This window comes from Cebus imitator, unplaced genomic scaffold (genome assembly GCF_001604975.1).
Source record: "Cebus imitator isolate Cc_AM_T3 unplaced genomic scaffold, Cebus_imitator-1.0 Scaffold718, whole genome shotgun sequence".
In the NCBI taxonomy this organism is placed as follows: Eukaryota; Metazoa; Chordata; class Mammalia; order Primates; family Cebidae; genus Cebus; species Cebus imitator.
Window position 1 is genome coordinate 33,466 of NW_016108033.1, and position 17,330 is coordinate 50,795.

General features: G+C 35.3%; 1 pseudogene across 1 annotated transcript in view; it reads left to right on the top strand.

Moving 5' to 3' along the window:
- The window catches only part of LOC108296483, a 33,596-nt pseudogene extending 17,420 nt beyond the window's left edge, over window positions 1-16,176 (top strand). The window contains exon 2 of the transcript XR_005198407.1: window positions 15,132-16,176. The product of XR_005198407.1 is annotated as a nitric oxide synthase-interacting protein-like (transcript). The remainder of the gene's footprint in view (window positions 1-15,131) is intronic.
- The last annotated feature ends 1,154 nt before the right edge of the window (window positions 16,177-17,330 follow it).

The window sequence follows — 17,330 nt, forward strand, 5'->3', positions numbered from 1 at the left end:
TGTGTAAAGTTGTTATTTGTCTCTTGTAAATTATTTTGATTTGAAGTCTATTTTGTCTGATATTAGTATAGCCACTTCCGCTCTCTTTTAGTTACCATTTGCATATCTTTTTCCATATTTTCACTTTCAATCTATTGTGTCTCTGAATCTAAAATGAGTTTCTTGCAGAGAGCATATTGTTGGATCACTTTTTAAATGCATTCTGCCAATCTCTGTTTTTTTGTTGGAGAGTTTAATCCATATACATTTAAAGTAATGACTGATAAGGAATAACTTACATCTGTCATTTTGCTAGCTGTTTGTTTTTTGTTTTGTTTTGTTTGAGATGGAATCTTGCTGTGTCACCCTGGCAAGATCTCAGCTCACTGCAACCTCTGGCTCCTGGACTCAAGTGAGTCTCCTGTCTCAGCCGCCCTAGTAGCTGTGATTACAGGCGCACCATCATGCCTGGCTATTTTTGGTAGAGACAGGGTTTCACCATTTTGGCCAGTTTGGTCTTGAACTCCTGACCTCAACTGATCCGCCCACCTTGGCCTCCTAAAGTGTTAGATATTTGTTTTCTATTAGCGCTTTTTTGACCCCCATTTCCTGCATTTCTATCTTATTTTGTGTTTACTTTTTGTAGTGAAATGTTTAAGTTCCTTTCTTACTTTTTTGTGTATATTCTATATAAGTTGCTTTTTAATGGCCCAGCCTGTATTTTCAGGCTTACAAACGGGTGAAAGAAAAATAAGGGGTTGGAAAAGGGTGCCAACTCTTTAAATCCCCTGGAAGTCATTTTAGCTGTAGTGGAAGAAGCTTGCAACAATAGGGGAGTTACAATGGTTGCCTGCCTCTTTGTCTGCACCTCTTTAATCAGAAGCATCAGCTCTGATGCTTAGAGCATAGCTCCCTGGTGTTTGGAGGACAGGGTCCCTTTCTCATCCCCCACAACTCCCCTGCCAACACCTGGCTTCTGCATGGCATGTGCAAGCTGCTTTGGTAACATGTTCACAGCTGCCTGCTGGGAACTGAGGATGGGAGATAGAAAGCTGTTACTGTATTAAGCACTTGAAATTACTGTCCAAGTCCTCCCCTGGAAGTTGCTAGCCTTCAATAGATCCCAGAGTTTCTAAAGAGTTACATCTAACAGATTCTGCCAGTGCAATTGTCTAGCTGCAGAGACAGATTTCTGGTGCTTCCTATGATGGCATCTTCCCAGAATCCTCCTTCTAGGTTGACTGTGTCTTAATTTTCTTTTATATTTCATTTCTAGTTTGGCCTTTCTCTCTTTAGACTCATTCATATTTAAGCATTTTTGAAGGTAAAATGGCTTACAATATGCCTTAGTTCAACAAGATCATATTTATACAAAAGCAAATGCAAAAGCAAGAACTTAATAGCAAACATTTTTTGAAGCCCTGAGAAAAACCTACACATGAGTTCCATGAAGCTTCTATATCAGAAGATGTGCGTAAGAAGCAGTAGGTAGACTATGAACATGTTGATTATATAATGCAAAGAAGTAAAAATACTAACTCTATAATTCAATGTTCCTCAAATTATATTTCCAAACAGAAATCCTCATCCTCATCTGGTACACTTCTTCCAAATCCAAAATTAAACAACCCTTCCAAGTCGTTGTGAATCAGACACCTATAAACAACAGAGTATATATACATTTTTACTTGATGTAATCTTTCAGAGTATAAAATACATGCTAAATTTTAAAAGTTATTTTAATATTGGAAACATTTATGGATTGTCTGAAGTAGTTTATTAAATAAATAACTAATGGTAATAGGTAATAAATAGATTCAACATATTAAACCACAGTCACATATGTGATATAGTCACATTTCAATATATTTGTAGAAGGGCTACTTCTCAGCAATGCAACTCAAAAATTACATAATAGGAATTTATGTGATTAAAGGTATAGTTATTGTACACTCAAATAAGCATATATAAAAAGTTTCCATATTAAAATGCATAGGGGTATTATTTATTTAGCAGTATCTTGGTACAATTATGTTATTTTTCTAGAAAAAAAAAATTCCATCTTGTAGTTAGGAGTTACCTCCCTTGTGCCTGGCTTAGATAGACTAAGATAGGTTTTTGTCATCTTGATATGAGGTGGTTTTTATTTTTTAATTTTCCTTGTCTTTCTGTCTGTACAATAACATCTTTTAAGTTATTTTTTATGCTTTATGTCTCTCCTTCTTCCCCATCCCCTCTCTCCCAGTTAAATACTCAGTATAATGTATGACAAAACTTGTATGCTCATTCAGCAAATATTTATCGAACTGATTACCACTGCTCTAAATGCTAGAAACACAACCCAGATAAATTGAGTTTATTCTGTAAAAGTGGAGCCAAACAAAAGTATTAAGGGAAATATGCTGTATATGCTATGGAAATATGTTCTAAGAACAGAAGGGGAAATGCAATATTGGAAAGGAGTTTCAATTTTAAATAGGTCAGGGAAGGCCTCATTCATAGGGGAGTTACATAAAACATGAATTACAGTTTCACAAAACTACACAACAGTTGCAACATAAATGCTGTCATTCACATTATAAGTGACTGATGCTTCCTCAGTTGTGCAGGCCACAACATATGCAGTTATAAGTAGTGTCCTGGTAAAGACCTGAAGGAGGTAAGTGAGAAATCTGTGTGCATATTGGAGAAAATAATTCTAGGCAAGGATCATAAAAGCAAAGATTTTGAGACAGAAGCTTTTTATATGTGTTTCTACCGCCAAAGAGGACAGTGTATTTGAAAAGGTTCAATTAATATTTGGATACAATTTAAATATCATCCAAAACCAATCATTTTGACTATATATTCATCCAAATTAACATTTAAATGTCCTAAAACAATGAAAATTATTCTGTCTATACTTTTCTGTATTGGATAACTAAAACTTCATCACAATTATTTACCATTGTTGCCATTTTTGAAACCATATATGAGTAGATAACATAAACATTTATGACAAAGGACAAAGCGTTATATATTGACCAGGATTTATGCATTATTATTCTTTTAGCATTTCAGAAAGAAAAATGCAGATTAATTTCATTCATTTTGTGATCTGCACAATGAATTTGCATAGCACATAGTGATTTAGTTTAGTTAGGCATGCTGAAATAGGTAAGCACACACAATTTGCAAATATTAGTAGACCTGGATTCCTTTTTAAGTACCTACATTGTGAAATGCCTTATTAAATATATTTCTACATTCTGTGGACGGACGCTCACAATCAGAAGAAATCCAAATGCATTTGTGTGATGACTGAAAAATAAATAGAGCTGTGGTTTCTTTTGAGTTGATGCCCTCCTTCTTCCCAGCTGGGACTTTCAGCTCAATCAAAACAAAAGGGATGTTCTGGAGTGAGAATTAAAGAAATCTTCTGAGCACTTTCAGATACACTGTCTGCTTTAACCCTTTTCAAGTTTCAAGTTTTAGATCCCTCTTGCTCCCACTCCAAAAGTGTTCTAGGGGAATTGTAACTCTTTGTTCCATTTCCAGAATTTTCTGCTTTTCCAGACGAGTGCTTTATATGCCAACAACGCAAACTAAGCCACCAATTGTAAAGCAAAAATAACAGCCGGTCCTTTCTAGCCTACACTTTGGGATATTAAATTCTAAGTGTGTTGTGAGAAACTCATTTCAACAACCAATTACTGCTTCAAAGACACAACGAAGACTAAGTAAGAAAGCATCATCAACCTCACATTTCTGAAGTGTATGTGCTCTGTGTGAGCCAAACCCCATGAAGCGTTGAACCAAACAACCACAGCAGGTTCCTATCCTCTTGGTTATTCAGCATTAATTTCTTAATGCCTGGTTGGGCTTGCTGATGAGTGGCCTCTATCTCTCAGGTATTCTGCAACATTGATTCCCAGCCTTGGAGTGAATTATTTGTTCGTTTTCTCTTTGCATGATTTAACACAGTTGGATTGTTATAAAGAGAGGGGGAGGGAAGAAAGTTCTTGAATAGATTTGCCCTACTCGAGGCTTTCTGTTTAACAGTACTGATATGAATATACATATTTTTCAAAAGGTTGCTAAGATTTCTTCCAGCTATAAAGTTCTAAAATTTTGCACTGAACCACCAAATGCCTATAATTAAGAGTTTTTATACCCAACATATAAGGTTTCTAATTAGGATCATGGTTATAAAATATTTTCAGTGGACATAAAAAGTCCTTCCAGCCAAAATATGTTTTTGCTCAAAAATTTTATTAGCAGGAATGTTTTATTAATGTGTTTTTCCAAAACACTTCCTAAGCCAGTTCAAAGTCTTTTTTGCATGTTTGCTATCTTATAATTCAGTGCAATCACTTTGAGCAAAAGTGTCATCTTTTCAATTGTTTGCATTCTTCTTATCTAATATAATACTGAATGAGTGCTCTAAATATTTTATTACTACACCTTAATAGCATGTAAGCATCAGTAATTTGCTAAATATCTAAAAAAAAAGTTGTCAGATTAAAAATTATTTAGAAATAAAAACAGTATATACCGAGCACAGATAGTGTCTGTTTCTGAGTCATGGCCACCTTATTATGAATATTCCTGCTTTTGTCATTCAGTCATCAGTATCTTCCTTGATATTTAAGAAGTTTGGCATGAAAATAAATTTATGTATCACATAATTTTAAAATTATTATTTGTGATTACCTTTTTAATTATAAATTACAACTCATAGGAACATATATAAAAATATGAAATTTATCTAAAAGCAACTTTAAAACATTTATATAACTTAATGATTTACCTCTGAAAGAAACTCTCTACTGAAAGACATAAGGAATTTTTGTATCTATATTCTGTTAGTAGTTTTCCCAGTGTCTCTCCAAATATAATTCTGCTCTCAAAATATGTCAGCTGAGTATTTAAATGTGCACACATATTTCTGAGCATCAAGAATGGTATAATAAGACCTAGTCTATATTTCATATTCAGGAGATACACACTGACACATTATACAGATTTAGATTAAAAAAATGGGAGACTCTTAGATAAATAAAAGTGTAAATTATATTGATGGTTTCAGATAATTGACTTAATATTATCAAATGTAAATTATATTAATTTGGATGTTTCCCATATTTAAATGTTCCTCAAATATATTCTAATATTAACTTCTGAAGTCATTGTCAAAATTTTTTGACTTGAATGAACCTTAATCTTTTCCTTATACTTCAACAAATTCATATTTTTGCGAAGAATTGGAAATTGAGTAAAATGGAATATTATGCCGAACATGTAGTATAATACAGTCTCCTCTTATCTGCAGGAGATACATTCCATGATCCCCAGTGGGTGGATGAAACAGCAGATACACCGTAGAAAACCATGCAACCATAAAAAGGATAAAGACTGTGTCCTTTGCAGGGACATGGATGGAATCAGAAGCCATCCTCAGCAAAATAACATAGGAACAGAAAACCAAATACCTCATATTTTCACTTATAAGTGAGAGTTGAATGATAACAGCACATGGACACTTTGTGGGGGGAGCACACATCGGGGCCTGTCAGCAGTGTGGAAGGAGGGAAAGGATCAGGAAGAATAGCTAAAGGATGCCGAGGTTAATACCTCGGAGATGAGATGATCTGTGCAGCTAACCACCATGACACGTTTATCTCTATAACAAACCTGCACATCCTGCACATGTCCCCCGAGCTTAAAATAAAAGTTAACAACAAAAAAAGAAGTAACAGCAGATAGTACTGAGCCCTATATACACTATATATTTTTACATGAATACCTACTTATAATACAGTTGAATTTATCAATTAGGCACAGTAATAGGTTAACAACAATAAATAATAATAAAATAGAACAACTGTATCAGTATGTCGGCATCACTATTCTTGAGGCTAGTATTAAGTAAAATAAAGATTACTTGAACACAAGCACTGCAATTTCACGTCAGTCTAATAACAGATAGTTTCTAAGTTGCTAAAACAGGCAGGTAGCCTATACAGCATGGATGTCCTAGATTAATAAATGATTCAAGTTCTTGGCAGTACAGAGCAGGATGATGCAAAGTTTGATCATGCTACTGATAACAACGTGCGATTTCAAACTTATGAATTGTTTACTTCTGAAAGTTTTTATTTTGTTATTTTCAGACTCTAGTTGACGGTGGCTAACTGGAACTGAAGAAAGCGAAATCTCAGATAATGGTGGACTACTGTATTAGCTTTATCCTATAGTCAGCTGGTCAACTAAGTTTTTAAATTTCATAAAATAGGGTGATAATAAAATATATGGAAGTAGTGCCTTGTCTTCTGGTGAACATTCTATGCTAAATTCTAGATCTTGAAATACGGAAATTCTCATTGTGACCTGATTCATTTTTAAGTTACTGGAAATACCAACCAACAAATTAGATGATTAGGATTTCAAAACATTCTGCATTTTGCTAAATTTTGTCAAATTTCTATATCATCTAAAATATTTCATGCAAAAATATTAAGTTAATACTAGTTTTAAATGGCCTATTAACAAAGGCAGGGAGCTTCACTTGTTTTTTAAAATGTTGATCAATTTGCTAACACATTCATATTACCTCCAAATCTTATCATAATTATCAGGACATCAACAATAAAAACAACAACAGCATAATTAACAAGAAACCTCTAAAAGTAGAAGCGCCTTTGTGATTTTTTATCTGTGAAGGACACGTGTACATGTGTGAGGAGATCAAAGAGAGAGAGGCTCACAAACAGATCCGTCATAGCCCTGTTTTATAATTATAGATTTATTAAAATGAATTTAGTTTTTAATGGTCAGTCAATATGCCAAGGAGTATTTCTAATTATCTTGCAAATTGTTTGCATCTGTGACTAATCCTACTGCAATACATCTTTGCCAATCAACTCACACCATTTCTGAATACTGCTTATTAACATTTCTATCAATTTTCACTGTTATTTTACACTGCACACCCACATTTTTTCTCTTATGCAATTATTTTGCATGTACTTTACATACCTATCCATCATTTTTCTACTGAAAATTATATGGGATTTGAATCATTTTTTACAACACCAGAAAAAAATTGGATCGTGCTTAGTTTTTTCTTGCTTTTGCTTTAGAAACCTAGAGGTCATTTATTCATATAGCTAAAATTTAAAAATATAATTAAAACACTAAATAAAATGGGAGATATTCGAATATTTTTAAATCAGCATGAGAGAGAACTACAATTCAATGTTTTGAAATTTATCACCCACTACAGGACCTGACAATGCTGTTTGGGGATAAAAAGAAAGGCATTATTTTAGATAATCTCACTAAAAGTCCTTTGCAAATCTAAATTTCAAGGAAAAGAAAAGCAAAATTTTGTATTAATAACTAAATAAAACCTTCCTGTGGACACCTAACCTTTCAGAAAGGGTATAAAAAGACATCTTTGTACCAGGCAAAATAGATCTATAGAGTGCTCCTTTATGCTTACAGAGTATGATGGAAAGTAAGCCACACTGCTACTTGCTAAAGGAAAGGCATTTATTTCAAAGTTTCTGCAATTCTTTTTGGATTACTAATAGATAAAACCTTTACAGCCATGAATAGAGAGAGAAATTTTTGTAAAGTTCCTTCATAATGTTTGGGATATATGAAAAACTGTACAGAATTATGTTTGGCACAGGCAAAAACAGACCAGAGTAAATTAGCAAAACTAAGAGAAATGTTTACTTCTGGACACAAGCCAAATAAAACAGGTTGAGAGAACAAGGAGAAAAATTTCTTGTTAGAGGTACTCTGTAGTTAGGATGACCACGGAATTTCAAGAATGGGATATCTATTATATATATCATTATTTTCCTATTACTTAAAGAAAAACTTCCTTATGAATATAAGCCCTAAATCTTAAGCAAAGCTTTCCATAGAGATGAATATTAGATTTTTTTTTTTTTTGGATGGACCAGGTCCAGAGTTGTTTCAGTGGAACAAAATAGTGAAAGAAAGAATTAGTACATCTGAGGGAAGCTACAATAAATATGAAATATACAATGAGAGTAGAAAATTAAAGTAAAGGTGACTCAGAAGAAGGTACATTTACTCTGAATATCCTTAAAGATATTAAAAGTAATGGTGGCTTTCATTCTAAAAACAGGTGATCCCATCACAATGAAGACAACTGGTAAAGTGATCTTTTATTATAATTAATTCTGCCCTGAGCACAAACAGAAAACATTTTTGGTATTTATTCTACACAATTGGGTAGAATTATTATAGGCTTTCAGTTTTAGGGGAATTGGTCTTTTATGACTATATATACTTTAAGTTTCAGACATTCTGAAATAAGGCTATAGAATGAGTGCATAAGAAATTTCAATCCTAGTGAGCCATTATAGTTAAGAATTATGACTAGTAATGGTTTTATATATAAAAGAGTCATGTACGGAATCTAATTCTCTGACCCCTCTGGTCACTGTCCACACAACACACACTTCGTTGACCTATATTGCCTCCTTTATTTCCTGAAGTCATAAGAGCACATATAGTCACTTCTGCAGACACGCAACTGGCCAAAGCCAATCACATGGTCAAAGCAGATAACAATGCTGTGGCCAAGAATATTCCTCCTCTGATGGTATAGAAGGGTTCTTGTTGGACTTGCCTACATTCTGATAAAATATGAGTTTGGGGATTTCCTTTTTAACAACATATGGCCTATACATATTTTATGATATATTTTATGTTGTGTCTCCTTGAAGGCAGAAATTTCGGGAAAAGCTCACATCATTAATTTACTCACAAGACCCATTTAGAAATATCAGGCATATTTACTTACTTTGAACAAGGCAAATCTAGCCAAATGCAAGCAATGCTAACAATGCAAAACATTGCTAAATTTGAATGTGAACACAGTTAATAGCTACCTCTCTAAATGTTTAATATGCATTCTTTCCATTTTTTTCTGAAAGAAATGTTCTGTAAACTTTTTTCTAAGAAATATTCCACTCCTAAGTGAATACATACATTCATTATAATAATCTTCTCAAGTCCAGATAATTACAACCAGGGCTTTGAGAAGCATATTTTTCAAGGAAACATTTGTCAATTCTATTTATTTTACTAAAACTTGTTATTAATACAATAATGAAGATACACATACACCTGATAACAATAGTTAAAACACAGTAAATCACCAAACTGATTATACTTCTGCTTAAATTTGATTTTTTGGTCTTTTGTAAGATAAACACATTTTCAATATTTATTTATCTTTATAGAATTATGGTAAAATAACATTTTACATGTTTTGTGTGAAAAAAAGGCAAGATGTAAAATTGTAAGCACAGGTGAATGATGCTTATCATTTGCATGATTATGATTATTATTATTACAATTTAGCATTTGTTGATCTCTTAATTTTTGTTAGGTATTCTGCTAAGCAACTTACTAAGTTCCCTTTCTTCATTACATCACAAGAAAAATGCAAAAAGATATTTTATATAAGTATTAGCTCTATGTACTAGGTAGTCCTTCAGGTAGGTATCAGCACTAATCTCATGTTGTAAATAAACAGGTAGAATGGCGTTAGCAGGCCAAGCAGACACAGCTCATTCATGATGAGAGTGAGTTCTCTGATAGCCTCATTATAATTCATCCAGGGCAGACTGTGTAATGTTTAGCTCAGGAGCAGCCACTACTCTACTTTCCGTCCTTGCGGATATCAATAAACAGGCAACTACTACTCATTAGTCAGAGCTTGGATTCAATTTGAAATGTGTTTATCCTCCAGCTCTAAAATGATATAGTTCACAGAATAAACACCTTTGTATAATTAGCAACTAGACCACTAGCATTAGCTAATCCTCTCTCTTCTGGTCTAGGTCCAAGTGAGATTTTACAATCAGCCCACACATGGAGTGGTAAAAGAAAAACGTCAATTTAGTCATGCATGTGGGAGACAGGGGCCCTCATGTCCAGCCTGTATTTTAAAATATACTCTCTAAATATTGATATTAGTTGGTACTGATGTACTCTGTCATCGCTTCAGGATTAAAAAAATTTAGAGTGGAGAAAAATAATTGAAATAGTTAAAAAGGAGATAGTGAATTGTTTATGAAATTATTTTGTGCTAGTTAAAATGAGAAAAAAAAAAACTGAGTGGATAAGTCAATAATGTCTATTCTGAGAAAATAAGAAAAAATTTCAAACAGTTAGAAGACCAAAGGAGAAATCTAACTAAGGCTATTAAATAGATACTCAAATTACAGAATGAGAATCTGAAAACATTGCAGAAATATTAACAAAGATAACAGGAATACCATTAAAAACAATACTTAACATCTTTGTTCTTCTCATTTTACTTAATTCTCTAAACACAAATAGTATCATACACTTGTGTAAGCATATGGAATGTCATGAAATCAATATTTGGATTAAAGGAAAGAGTATGAAAAGACTGGTGCTCAGCCATTTCTGTAACATTAGAACAATGCATTGCCTGTTCTCTTTATTGTGGCGATTAATGAATGCTAGTCTTAAAAAGGATAACCCATCTCAATATGTTTATTATCATGAGGATCTCAGGAAAACCAAGAATTTTGGTACAGATACTGCTTATACATCTAATAAAACCTGTATAAACAGTACCCAAATTAAGAGAAAAAAGTACGCGATCCCTTGATTATGCAGAGAACACATAGTAGTCAAATACAAGTCTTCAGGCAGATAACCTTTTCACTCTACATCACCTACACTCAACTGCCTCTGGATTCGGCTTTGGCTACTCTAGACAGGTCATGTGAACTCTGATTCACCAACAGCTGATGGCATCCTGCCTCCAGCAACATTGTAGCTGTGGGTCTTTTCACCTTCTTGCACGTGGATTTTAGCCAAGTGGCAGACCACTTGGCCCAGAGATTAACACATCTCAGAAGTGAGAGGTAGCTACAGTCTACAGAGGAACAATTCTGGGTGGCAAACTCTACTTGCCCATGGTCCCAGAAAAAATGAATTTGTGTTATGTACCACAGCAAGTTGGATAATGGCAACATTACATCAACTTTTCCTTCTATTTTTCTTACTCCACTTTATTCCTACTTCTTGAGATCATTTCCAAATAAAAGAAATTACCATCAAAAAATAAACTACCTATACCCGAGTTTTTATCTTCAGGGCTATATTTTGAAAACCCAAAGTAAATCACAGAATTTTATATTCACTTGCATCGTCAGTGGTGCTCTGTCAGTCTGTTTCTTTTTTTTTTTTCTTTTCTTAGAGAAAAATACATTGTATATCATAAAAGCACTTATTTTACTATCTAGTTCTATCTCAATTATTGAACCAATAAGTACAAATAAATATATGTTCTTTTTCCTTAAATAGGCACCCATTTCAACACATGAAATGATAAAAATAGAAAATACTGGGATAATCATTATATCTTCCGTATTTCTCAATCCCCATACCAGCCCTCCATATACTCATTTGATCCACTGCAGCATAATCGTTTACACCTTCTTCCATTACACTAAAGCACAGAAGAATTCTTTACAATAGCAGATCTGTCTGTGACATCCTGACGGTTCTCACTTCAGCGGTAAACATTACAACTTGTCAAAGAAAACATACAAGTCCAATGTTGGCTTCCGTACATCTTAGATGCAAACTATCAGCTGTTGCTCGATCCTACTACTGACCAAGTACAGATGAGGAACACTTATGGAGCACATGGTAAATTATTGTTTAGCCAGAACCAGAAAAGTATGGTCCACAGGTGAAATCCAGCCCTCCAATTATTTCTAAAAAAGTTTTACTGGAATAGAGCCACACTCATTTTTTTATGTATTGGCGATAGCTGCTTCCACATTACAAAAGCAGAGTTTTGTATTTGCAACAGAGATTATATGGTATAAAAGCAAGACGTATTTACTATCCATTCCTTTGAAGAAAATTTTTGCTGAACTCTGTCCTACGCTATGGCTCTGGAGTCGCGTGTGTTCTTCATTTCGTTTCTTCCTATGAACTTCCATGCTATATTAAAAGAGACTGTGGATTTATATTGTCTTCCCAGATCAAAAAACATAAAAGCACTTATCCCTAATTAGGACTTTGGAGCATGGACATCTTTGAAATATTTATAAAACATGGGATATTCCTACATGTAAGTAACAGTGCCTGATTAAAATGGCACTATCCGTGTTCTGGCAGCTGAATGAGTGCACTGATATGACCTCTCAAGAGAGGATCTGCTTTTGGTTTATAGACAGACAATACTTGCTACATGTTCAGTACCCAAAATACATATGAGCCAAACCTGAGATTGCTCCCAGCCAATGACTGAGTTCAATGTGGATGCTGGAGAGGAGCTCGTAACTCAGATGGTGATGGTCTTGGCTCCAGGGCTCCATATCCAGTTGGTGGGGTGTTTCTAGGAATTTCACTACAATCTGAATCTCTTTCTAGTCAGTCATCTTTTCCTTCTTCTGCCCTGTCAAGGGGGCCTGTATTGTTTTCTGAATGCTCTCTCTGCCTACCTACGGGTCCTTTTTAACCTACAAAAGGAATTTCAACACATTGAATTTATATACCTCTTCTGCTCCTGTTTCCATATGCTATGTTTTATTATCTCACTCAAGTTATATATAACACCAAAATAAATTATGATTGAAGGATGATGGTTTCTGAAAATTATTTATGTGGTTATAGTTTGGAATAGTTATAGAATGAAGAAACCTGTCGGGAGATCCTTTTTCAATAGTGTTGTGTTTCTACACATCTTCTAAGAGACATTACTCTGCTACATTTTTCTGAACAACATTTTTAAGGCTGTGCAAACAGCCTTGAAAGTTAGGGATAGTTTCTCCATGTGGGGCAGATAGCAGATTTGATTGCTGTCTAAGATAGTAAAGATAATCTTTCCCTCTGGGGCAACATTGAGTAGGTTTTCTAGGAGCCCCTTTAAAAGATGAAGTTTCCTAAGTTAATGTTTCCTCAGTTGTACAAAAATCAACAATGTGAGCAGCACCTACCTGAGCAGCTTCACATTCGCCGCATAGAACCTAGGAGGCAAAGAGAAAGAACCAAGGAACTCATGCTGTTTACCGTGCAAAAGAAAGGAAATCTTTAGTCTTTAGTCTTTTGCCTGAATCCACGCAACTATGGCAGACTAGCTTGCTATCATGCAGAGTTAGAAGCTCAAACTCTTCACAGTTCTTGACAAAGACTAACAATTTAAAAAACAGAGAGAGAGAGGTTTTTTACAAAAGTACTGTATTTTAAATAAATAACCATTAAATTTCCTTTCTCCAAATATAAATTTTAACATCTTACCTCAGTGATAGCTAAATAATTTTCATTGCAAATTGTATGTTAAAATTCAATATACTTGTTAAGACCATTTTTGGCTGGTGCCAGAGCATTCAAGAGGAAAGAAAAAAAGCATTTGCCTACAAATCTATACAGCTATATTTTCAAACTATTTTTTATCAAGCAAAGATCCTATTGATTTAGGTAAATAAATCACTTGAGTATTCCCACTTCTTCAAAACCCACATGATTATTTTAGATGAAAGGCGATTTGTGGTTGAAACTGTGGCTCTATCTGGCATTGGAGAAATGGCTGATAGGATCTGGCACCTCATGTAGAAGTCTCTTCATTTACCCTTTAGCATTTTAGCTGTCTGTATGTTCAGCTCATGTTTAGCTACGATGATTATTTTATGCTAATAAGGTAATATTATGTGGTTTATACCAAGACAGGAAAAAGCAAAATGAGCCTGGAGAGGACTTTGCAGCTGTGTGGATTGACTGTATATGGTCCTTGGGGAATGCGATTATCAGACAACTGGATCATCATTAGGATAATTAGTGTACTTGGCAACTGCATTAGTGGAATTACTGTCATTGCTCACAGCTTGTCAGTGCAATGTTTTTTGATTTGCTAAGATTTGTTTTTATAAATGAAACTGACCATATGAATGAAATCAAGAAAAGTAAATACTTCCATTATCTCTATTCAGTCAATTTAAGAACCGATACATAAGCAAGTGAATAATTTTAAGCCTAAAAGGGTGTATCCTGAAATTAAATGGTTAAATTGTAACTGCCCTGGAAGTAAATTTAGGGAATTCAAACAAAATGTATTATTGGTTATGAGCAAATTATCTGTTTACATTAGTATTTTTATTACTAACTGTAAGTCAATTCTTAGAAGGGAAATTCTGAGGCCAATCTTAATCTCTCCTAGAACTTTGACACTCAGTGGGCCTGCAATGATTAGTCACTAAATACCTTCCACTCTCTATTCTCTTCTGGAAGAAATCATAGTTTGAAAAGTATGAAATAAACACCAGCATGTTTTTTTAATGCTCACTACTGCTTTTTTGTTGTTAGTTTAGAAAGGATGAATTTCTGATTGATGTTAGCTGATCTCCAATAACTCTGATGCCCCAATGACAATGGAACCCTTACTGCTCAGGTTTGGCAAAGATCACCGTTTCTATGCTAGAGAAACACAGACTTGGTCTACATGATGTTTATGACTGTTTTCATGAGACTGAATCTTGAAGCACAAAACTCTTCTATTTATTTCTTGTTTTGCTTCTCTCATGAGATTGATCAGGCAAGGTCATACCACAAGGAAACTCAGGCTTTCCCACTTCTCTTCATCAAGTGTAACTACCTCTGACTCCCAACAAGAAGGTGAAAAACTGAACGTGTGTCTTTGCTGAAACAATTTAAAATATTGGTAATAGTCTTATTATTTTTATCGTGTATATTTGGATCTCATATTATTCTCTACATTTTTTACCATATGTGTGTGTATTTATATACATATACATACAATTTTTACCGTATATGTGTGTGTGTGTATATATACATACACATTTTTTTTTTAATTTCTGCTGTCTCCACAGAGTAGCTGGTCTCAGAAAAAGTCACAGAAGTGACCATATCCAAGAATCTGGGGAATATAACAACAAGATCCATTAATATCAACACTCACTCCTCAAATTTATTGTCTTTTTAATGTAAGATTTAAAAATATGATTCATGGATTTTCCTCCAGAAATATAATCAAGCACGTGTACTTTCAAACATATTTAAAAACTGTTATCAAATAAAGATTATAACAAATTCATTCACACAAAGTTAAATATTTACAGAAGAAAATTCAGACATTTACAAAAGCTTGCTAAAGGAAATAATATTTATTTTGGCTTCCAAGAAAAATAACAGACAGTTGAAGAAGCAATCAAGGAACGGAGAGTCGTTCGTGGGGACGACACGGCATGGGAAGAACTGCAGTGCGGGGCTGTCTACACCTACTGAGAAGAGGAAGGGCACAGCGGCCTCAGGCTGTGGGACCCAGAACATTGGACTGAGCCGAGATGCTGTGACGGATTCCACTGCTGTTGCCTCTCCCTGCAGCCCTGCCACGATCCTGTTGTCACCCCAGATGGCTACCGGTATGAGCGTGAGGCCCTCCTGGAGGACATTCCGCATCCGCAGAAGGAGATCGCCCGGCAGATGAAGGCCTGTGAGAAGCAGTGGGGTGCCCAGCGGGAGCAGCAGAAGGAGCTCCAGGGGCGGCCTCTCAGGATCACGTGCGGGGCTTCCTGGAGGAGGAGTCGGCCATCGTGAGCCGCCCCTCAACCCTTTCACAGCCAAGGCCCTCTCGGCCACCAGCCCAGGTGATGCCCAAGCCGGGCCCAGCGTGGGTCCCCCAAGTAAGGACAAGGACAAAGTGCTACCCAGCGTCTGGATCCCGTTGCCGACACCCGAAGCCAAGGCCACCAAGCTGGAGAAGCCGTCCCGCACGGTGACCTGCCCCACGTGGGGGAAGTCCCTGCGCATGTCGGACCTGAAGCCCGTGCACTTCGCGCCGCTCGACAGCTCGGGGGACCGCGTGGGGCTCATCACACGCAGCGAGCGCTAGGTGGCGCTGTGACCCGCGACAGCCTGAGCAACGCCACCCGCCGTGCTGTGCTGCGGCCCTCTGGCTGTGGTCACCCTTGAAGGCGTGAAGCCGATTCGGAAGGACATGGTGGATCGTGTGAGTGGAGACGAACTCACGGACCGCGGCATCGTCGTGCTGCAGCGGAGCGGTACCGGCTTCGCGGGCTCCGGAGTGAAGCTGCAGAGAAATCGCGGCCGGTGATGCAGGCCTGAGTGTGCGCGGGAGACCAAATAAACCAGCTTGCGTGCGCAAAAAAAATAAATAAATAAATAAAGAAGAACAAATAAGGTATCAGAAAACTATTCAAAATATAACTCATAAATTACAAATACTACTGCTCATGATAGAAATGAATTTTAAAGCAAGCACATGACATAGTTTTCTCAAACAGGGAAAAGGGTAAAATTTCCTTTAAGCATTATTGAAATGCAGCACATTTTTCACCTTCCTCATTTAACTCCAGAGTGCCCTCATTCTTTATAAAATCTCTAGGACAGCAGCATTCAAAACACCCAATTAGTTGCATACAATAAGAGCTTACTAAACTCAAGAGAAATTAAGGGTATTTTCAATAAACAATTGTATTAATATAATTAACTTTTATTCCGGTTTATATGATTTAATTAATGTTAGCTTTAAAAAGCAGAGACATTTTCGCAGCATGAATTATTTTAGTAGAAGTGTCAATATTAAATGGTAAATGATTTGAAAATTATACTGACCAAATCACTGCAGGCTGCTAAATATTCTACTCAGAATGTGGACATGTTTCATTTTAAAGCATTCATACTTGCTCCCATTAACAGTCTGCTATTCAAAAAAAAAAAGGATTTTTCATTATATAGAATTAGTCCTCTTGGTAAATTCCTCCTATACTTCAGGTACTTGGGCAATGCAATTTTTATTTCGCCTAATCTTTTCTTTATTGTAATTATTATGTGTAATAGATGAGGTTAGCGTCCTTTATTTCCTTTTACTGTAAGCTCCAGTGAATCTAGACATAAGTTCTGCAAATGAATATAGGAGATACTTTTCTCTATGGTATTTAATGTACTGATTTGTAATGCAAATATGAGAAATGTTACACATTTGTAATTGACTGTAAATAAAATTGATATTAAACAATAAAATAAAATTACCTTAAGAGAACAGATACCTACATAATCTATGAGCTTATCCTAATTTAGATTTTACTGATAAATTTGCATATTTGCTACTTGTAGAAATGCTTTTTTATTCTTAATTTTGCGCTTTTAAGAACCAATTTGATGTCTGAGTAGGCTCAAAATGCTTTTCCATTTTACTACCTATTCCCTTGTTTATCCATCAGTCATTTAACTCTTCATCCCACAGTAAAAATTCTTTCTCATAAATAGATTCTTCTTATTTGTAGAGAAAGATAATA